The sequence below is a fragment of the Schistocerca piceifrons genome, chromosome 6 (genome assembly GCF_021461385.2).
Source record: "Schistocerca piceifrons isolate TAMUIC-IGC-003096 chromosome 6, iqSchPice1.1, whole genome shotgun sequence".
Classification (NCBI taxonomy): domain Eukaryota; kingdom Metazoa; phylum Arthropoda; class Insecta; order Orthoptera; family Acrididae; genus Schistocerca; species Schistocerca piceifrons.
In genome coordinates this window covers 325,353,202-325,362,069 of record NC_060143.1, presented here as the reverse complement: position 1 = coordinate 325,362,069, position 8,868 = coordinate 325,353,202, and positions in this window count along the sequence as shown.

Here is an 8,868-nt window from a genome sequence, read left to right as displayed (position 1 = left end):
CCTCAGTTCCAATTTTCGATTTTACTGTGTATAAACATTTCAGGATTTAATATGATTTTTATCAATTGTGGATTCACCCCCAACGCTTCAGGCCAAGAGTGGAAGCATTTTCGAAACAGCCAAGTTTGTTCAAGTATGCCGTGCATGGCAAAATGGCGGTGCCTAAAACAGGCCACGAGGCAAATCTGGTGCACCACGGTCCATAGATGACTGGGGTGAACGACGGGTGCAGAGATGTGTACGGGCAAACAGACGTGCAACAGTTGAACAACTGACTGCCTAGATGAACAAGTGGCTACCAACAGTGTCTCCTCAACGACCGTTCAGCGAACGTTGGTGCTTATGGGCCTCTCCAGTAGGCGCCATGTTCATGCCCGCATGCTAACTGCCGTTCATCGGCGACTAAGGCTGAAATTTGCACGCGAGTGCCGCTATTGGACGTAAAATGATCGGCGACAGGTGACCTTTTCAGATGAATAACTTACTACGCTCCAATCAAATACATAGCCGCTGGCGTGAACGGCGTGAAAAGTCTGAAAGCAAACATCCTACAAAAATTGTCGGAAGAGGCTAGGTGGAGGAAGGCTGGTTATAGTCTGGGGAATGTTTTCGTGGCGTTCCACAATCCTGGAAGGCACAACATGTCAACAAAACTATGCATCCCTTCTTGGGGATCACGTCCACCCCTACACTCAGTTTGTTTTTGCTTGCCGCCGGCCTCTGTGGCCGAACGGATCTAGGCGATTCAGTCCGGACCCACGCCGCTGCTACGGTCGCAGGTTCGAATCCTGCCTCGGGAATGGATGTGTGTGATGTCCTTAGGTTGGTAAGGTTTAAGTAATTGTGAGTCTTGGGGACTGGTGACGTCAGATGTTAAGTCCCATGACCTCAGATGTAATGTCCCATAGTGCTCTGAGCCATTTGAACCATTTTTATTCCTTGGCACGAAGTCACCTACCAGTAGGACAATTCAGCGTGTCATACAGCTCACAGTGTACTTTCGTGGTTCAAAGAGCACCAGGATGAGGTTACCACACTCCTGCGACCGCCACACGCCCTGCCTTCGAAACGGTCGTGAATCCGTTGGACCATCTGGTCGGGCTGTCCACGCTATGGATCCTCAGGCGAGAATCCCGGCGCAGCTGGCCACGGCGCTGGAGTCGGCACGGCTGCACATCCCTCTCGGTACCTTCCAGAACCCCACTGACTCTCTTCCTGCATCTCTCGCAGCTGTTCGCGCTGCAACAGTTGGTTATTCCGGTTTATGACTGGTTATCATATTACAGTGACTGGTCAGCTTATTTTAGCACTGTGGTCTTTCGCTCTGATAATCGTTTACGCAATTGTATCAGGGGGATAGCTCCATAATTTTTTCACATTGCAATTATCACAGTTGACTTCGTTCTCAATATTTGTGATAGTGAGAAATTCTCTAATGTCGCAAAGAGAATATTGGAAGTCACAAATGAAGATTAAAAAGTTGTTACTACATTGTAGACATCATGTCACATATCACACACAAACCAGCTGTAAGGTTTTCACAATGGCACAATTATATCTCAGTACATCTTATAGTAAGTAGAAGCTGCAGAACACACACACACACACACACACACACACACACACACACACACAGCGTCTGGAAATAAATGTAGAGGTGAAATGATAATTAAATCGACACCCTAGCTGCAAACAGGCGTTATATACGAGGTGCATTCAAGATCTAAGGCCTCCGATTTTTTCTCTAATTAACTACTCACCCGAAATCGATGAAACTGGCGTTACTTCTCGACGTAATCGCCCTGCAGACGTACACATTTTTCACAACGCTGACGCCATGATTCCATGGCAGCGGCGAAGGCTTCTTTAGGAGTCTGTTTTGACCACTGGAAAATCGCTGAGGCAATAGCAGCACGGCTGGTGAATTTGCGGCCACGGAGAGTGTCTTTCATTGTTGGAAAAAGCCAAAAATCACTAGGAGCCAGGTCAGGTGAGTAGGGAGCATGAGGAATCACTTCAAAGTTGTTATCACGAAGAAACTGTTGCGTAACGATAGCTCGATGTCCAGGTGCGTTGTCTTGGTGAAACAGCACACGCGCAGCCTTTCCCGGACGGTTTTGTTGCAGTGCAGGAAGGAATTTGTTCTTCGAAACATTTTCGTAGGATGCACCTGTTACCGTAGTGCCCTTTGGAACGCAATGGGTAAGGATTACGCCCTCGCTGTCCCAGAACATGGACACCATCACTTTTTCAGCACTGGCGGTTACCCGAAATTTTTTTGGTGGCGGTGAATCTGTGTGCTTCCATTAAGCTGACTGGCGCTTTGTTTCTGGATTGAAAAATGGCATCCACGTCTCATCCATTGTCACAACCGACGAAAAGAAAGTCACATTCATACGGTCGTTGCGCGTCAATATTGCTCGGCAACATGCCACATGGGCAGCCATGTGGTCGTCCGTCAGCATTCGTGGCACCCACCTGGATGACATTTTTCGCATTTTCAGGTGGTCATGCAGGATTGTGTGCACAGAACCCACAGAAATGCCAACTCTGGAGGCGATCTGTTCAACAGTCATTCGGCGATCCCCCAAAACAATTCTCTCCACTTTCTCGATCATGTCGTCACACCGGCTTGTGCGAGCCCGAGGTTGTTTCGGTTTGTTGTCACACGATGTTCTGCCTTCATTAAACTGTCGCACCCACGAACGCACTTTCGACACATCCATAACTCAATCACCACATGTCTCCTTCAACTGTCGATGAATTTCAATTGGTTTCACACCACGCAAATTCAGAAAACGAATGATTGCACGCTGTTCAAGTAAGGAAAACGTCGCATTTTAAGTATATAAAACAGTTCTCATTCTCGCCGCTGGCGGTAAAAATCCATTTGCGGACGGTGCTGCCATCTCTGGGACGTATTGACAATGAACGCGGCCTCATTGTAAAACAATGCGCATGTTTCTATCTCTTTCCAGTCCGGAGAAAAAAGTCGGAGGCCTTAGAACTTGAATGCACCTCGTACATAATTGGGGACATGTTGAAAATGTGTGCCCCAGGCGGGACTCGAACCTGGGATCTCCTCCTTACATGGCAGATGCTCTATCCAGCTGAGCCACCGTAGCTACAGAGGATAGTGCGCCTGCAGGGAGTTATCCCTTGCACGCTCCTCGTGAGGCCCACATTCTCAACATGTCCACACCACTACATTCATAGTGCGCCTAATAGAAGTTTGCCCATCACACTCATCACTCGTGGAAGATTAATCTACCAAGTCCCGTAAGAGTTGGGGCATAGCGAGTGTGTTCACACAAGAAGGTCAATGGCCGGGTAGGCATATTTTAACTATATATGAAGGTAGTATATTTTCCAGAAAGAACAGATACCACTGATGACCGTGCAACTTCTCTAGAATGAAATGATTATTAAATCGACACCCTAGCTGCAAACAGGCGTTATATACATAATTGGGGACATGTTGAAAATGTGTACCCTGGCCGGGAGTCGAACCCGGGATCTCCTGCTTTCATGGCAGATGCACTTGTGCGAACGCACACGGAATGCCCCAACTCGTACGGGACTTGGTAGTTAATCTGCCACGAGTAACGAGTGTGATATGGGCAAACTAGGAATGCAGTGGTGTGGACACGTTGGGAATGTGAGTCTCACGGGGAGCGTGTAAGGGATAAGTCCCTGCAGGCGTACTATCGTCTGTGCCCTCGGTGGCTCAGATCAGGGTTAGCTACCCTCTGTAAGAAAAGACCTGATCAACGGATAATCTGAACGGTGTCATGAGACGTCCGCCTCGAACATATACAACGAACAAAATAGAATAAAATGAGAAAGCCGACACGGTAGCACGGAGTGTTCGGTCAGAGGGTTAGCTGCCCTCTATAATAAAAAAAACTGAGTTAATCGCTCAACAACGAACTTAAACGGATGTCTTACGACGTCCACTCCTAGCAGATGCAACGAACAGAAGCGAAAAAAGAGATTTTTTTTTAAATAGATAGAGCATCTACCAACTAAGCAGGAGATCCCGGGTTCGAGTCCCAATCGGAACACACATTTTCAACATGTCCCCAAGAAAGTATATAACGCCTGTTTGCAGATAGGGTGTCGATTTAATTATCATTTCATTCTAGAGAAGCTGCGCGGTCATTATGGTATCCGTTCTTCCGGGAACAGATACTATCTTCATATATAAATGTAGAGGTCTATATATTACTCATCACTCGAGTTTTATTTTTCGGCCATACAAAAAGTGACGCTAAGCATATAACCGCTACGCTCTCGCAATTGTCCTATTCGACTGCAGGAAGCCTGCCATTGACTTGACAAAGCGCTTGTGGACGTAAAGAGATTCAGTGAGTGGGAAAGAGCGAGAGAGAGAAAGAGAGAAAGCGTGACAGATGAACGTAAATGAATAAACCACGTGGCACGCTCTGGCTATCTGTTACGGCGGAAAGGTGTCGCTAAACTGCCGTTTAATTTCCTCCGGCAGCTATCAGTCAGCACAGCGTCCAGTGAAAATGGGCGCAGAGGACACTAAAAAGAGTAAAAAGCGCGGTGCAGCGGCGATAAATGGCAGTGCAGCAGTGCTGCATTGTTCGGCCCTGTGACGGCTGGGGCATCGCTGGTGAGTGGACGCTATGCGCTGAACGCCAGTCTCCCCCTGCGTGGACGTGCTCACAAATAGCCGGAACTCGGGGAGATCATCCTCTGTAGCGACGCACCTGGCCGGTAATCAGTGACGGCGGAAATAGCCGCAGCGACACAATCTGTTGTGCAGCTGGCAGGCGCGCAGAACGACGCTAGGCGCTACATAGCCACCAACGTGCGCTAGATACAGCTCTAACTAGTGTCTGCAGTGTCGGTGTTGATAAGAACTATGATGCAATGTTTTTTTTTTTTTTTTCGGTCAAGCATGCCGTGTCCGAAGGAACAGGCACTGTGGCGGCTACAACCGCCATGAAATACAAGAAATGACAACCATCAGCTCTATAATGGAATGGCGACAGTAAAAATTTGTATCGGAACGGGTTTACCGCTTTAAGCGAGCGATCGCATTAACCGCTTTGCCCGACCCACTTTATGTCAAGTTATTTCTAGGGACTTAGAATCTGACAATTCAGCTATAAAAAATAGTATTTGTTGTAGCTAGTTCCTGTTTCAACTGTTAGCAGGCATGAAACTTCCTGGCAGATTAAAACTGTGTGCCGGACCGAGACTCGAACTCAGGACCTTTCCCTTTCGCGGGCAAGAGCTTGGGTAGCTCAGATGGTAGAACACTTTTCCGAGAAAGGCAAGGGTCCCGAGTTCGAGTCTCGGTCCGGCACTGTTTTAATCTGCTAGGAAGTTTCATGTCAGCGCACACTCCGCTGCAGAGTGAAAATCTCATTCTGGAAACACCCCTCAGGCTGTGGCTAAGTCATGTCTCCGCAATATCCGTTCTTTCAGGAGTGCTAGTTCTGCAAGGTTCGCAGGAGAGTTTCTGTAAAGTTTGGAAGGTAGGAGGCGAGGTACTGGTAGAAGTAGAGCTGTGAGGACGGGGCGTGAATCGTGCTTGGGTAGCTCAGATGGTAGAGCACTTGCCCGCGAAAGGCAAAGGTTCCGAGTTCGAGTCTCGGTCCGGCATACAATTGTAATCTGCCAAGAAGTTGCATATCAGCGCACACTCCGCTGCAGAGTGAAAATCTCATTCTGTTAATAGGCATTCTATAAAGAAGACACACAGCATTTCAGCAATTGATAAGGTATGTGATGGACCAGTGCAACAGCGATATAGGGCTGTGGGATTTTGGCGTGTTCAACACAAGTGTAATCTTTGGTCGTGATCTCAAAATACTGCCATTTATCTGAAGTCTTACATTTATAGGATCTCCACCCAGTAGTGGCCGGCCGAAGTGGCCGTGCGGTTAAAGGCGCTGCAGTCTGGAACCGCGAGACCGCTACGGTCGCAGATTCGAATCCTGCTTCGGGCATGGATGTTTGTGATGTCCTTAGGTTAGTTAGGTTTAACTAGTTCTAAGTTCTAGGGGACTAATGACCTCAGCAGTTGAGTCCCATAGTGCTCAGAGCCATTTGAACCATTTGAACCACCAAGTAGTGAACTTTACACACAAATGATCTACACTGCAAAGTTGTAAAAGTTTCCTAAAGGAAATATTGTTTCGTTGACTCCAAAAGTGGCTTCCCGTCCTTCACGGAACCAAGCAAAGATTAAAGGCTTATCTGCGAAAGGTAGCCACCACAAGGAATCAAGTAAACCAAAGACTACGGTTCTCTCAGACGCCAAATAAAAAAGCCACTATGTCGTTTTGCACTTTAATGTCTTTTTGGGATATTTTCCTCTACATTCATTTGCTGAAAAATATAAAATCGAAAGAAGGTGTTATACAGGTGCAGGGGACATGCAAATGGTGAGGTGTTCTTTTGTCTTCTATTTCAGGATGACATTGTTCCAAGATGGATTACATTTCATAATATATTACTACTTTTATTAGTTTCAAATTGATATTGTAGTGTTTTATTGAGTTTCACATTTTAGAATATTTGTTAACATCATTTATTTCAATAAATAACTGCAACGAGTCAACATTCGACGACCTTGTACAATTTACAGCATGAAAATGTGTAGGCCTATGTGTTACGTTAATAAACTAAAGCCGGCCGGAGTGGCCGTGCGGTTCTAGGCGCTACAGTCTGGAACCGAGCGACCGCTACGGTCGCAGGTTCGAATCCTGCCTCGGGCATGGATGTGTGTGAAGTCCTTAGGTTAGTTAGGTTTAAGTAGTTCTAAGTTCTAGGGGACTGATGACCACCGATGTTAAGTCCCATAGTGCTCAGAGCCATTTGAAACATTTGAGCTACCCAGGAAAACTAGGACAGAAATAAGCACGAAATTTTATGAAGTGACGCAGGTGCCTCCTTTGCTGTACGACTGAGCAATGAGTGACGAATATAATACAATTAGATAACAGGGATCAGAAATTATATTCTTGAGATCTATGAGAGACTGCCTGGAACAGGACAGATTTAAAAATAACGATTTGCTGAGAGAACTGACTGTTTTTATAATGGAAGATAGGATCACCAAAAATAAAGTTGCCTCTCATACCTGAACAAAATGAAAGAAGGAAGAATCCCGAAATATTTATTGGTTTATTTATTTTTTATATACGCCTAATGGTGAAAGCTGACAAAATACACCTTGGAGAAATGTCCTTTGTGACCGCAACAGGCTAATCACTTCTTAAAGAAGAAGATTAGTGAACATGTAATTCTTTGGCAATATATTCTTCTGCTGAGTATAGGTGAGGTGATTCTTATATAAGAGTTTCTATCTGAATTGTCACATACGATGAACATACCTGTAGGCTAATTTGTTTCTTCAATGTATTCAGTAAGGACGTCATGTTTGTATAATTAATAACGCTTAGATACACAACGCTATGGAAGCGGGAACACAGGTTTTGTTGCTGCTTACACTTTACTTTAGAAGTAATTGGTTTACATTTCGTTACCAGCGCAAAGGTAACAGCTCAACATCCCCGCTGTAGAGTACTTGCAAGAGCAGACGGAAAAAGTTTCCGGTAATCGTTCTCCCAGCCAGCTCCAAGCGACGATTTTTCACTCGGTAGCCGGGGTATCGCCAATAAATTATATTTCGTCAGACAAAAAGAATCGTGTTTCTTTAGCGTGTGGCGTCATCGATCAAGTTCAGCAACGCACCTGGGTGCTCAAGGAACCCCGCAGATTTTGTTTGCTGAATATGGAAGATAAATCACCAGGGCGCGCCCGTATCAACACTTCTGCCTCACCCTCTACAGCCGTTCCTCCTGCCCTCTGACCTGAGTAACCCCATCCTTCTCTCTCGCTCCCTCCCCCTTCCCTCTCTCTCTCTCTCTCTCTCTCTCTCTCTCTCTCTGTGTGTGTGTGTGTGTGTGTGTGTGTGTGTGTGTGTGTGATCGCAACGTGTGAGAGGAAGTTTTCGGCTCGTAAGAAGCGAGCTGCACATGTAACCCAGAAAGTATAAACCTCACGTACCGTTAGAACACTGTAAAGAAGAGAGGAAGATTAAAATTTAATGTACCGGCGAAGGCAAGATAGCTCGTTAGAGATGAAGCCCAAGCTCTCAAGCGAGAAGGATGGGGAAGGATATGCACAGTGTCCTTTTCAATGGAATCATACCACCATTTGCCTTAAACCTTTCACGTAAATGCTGCAAATCCTGCATCGAGATGGGCACACGGAGATTTGAACCGCCTCACTCCCGAACGCGAGTGCAGTGTCTTGGCACTGCTCCAACCAGCACAAGTAACAGTAGTAGTAGTAGTAGTAGTAGTAGTAGTAGTATTCATACTGCAGTTAAAAAGTAAAAATAAACTACCATAAAATGAACTATAATTCATGTTCAGGGTGAATCAGAACTGCACCGATAAAATTTCGTAGGCTGTCTAGGGTATTTTGATGAAAGGGACTGGTACCTCGTTACAAAGTAATAAAGTAGTTATGATTTATTTGGCTTCTTATCTCCACTCTTCTTTCTGTGAGGATACCTTGATAATAGTCAGAAATATACAGGGTGTTCAAAAAGTCTCTCTGCAGTGCCGTTTGATTGGTAGCCGCGCGTACCGTATGCCGCAGTGAATATACCGAAATGAAACTCAGTGAAATACAAGTTATTAATTAATTTATTGAATATTCATATTTACTTACAAATTTTCACATTAAATATTGAAAGTGCCCCCACCCCCTGTTGTTGAATACACAATTCAATTCGTCTAATCATGTTTCCAAACACAAGCTATAACATTTATTCTGCAACAGAAACAGTGAAAGTGGATATGGCAGTTTTCAGTTCAT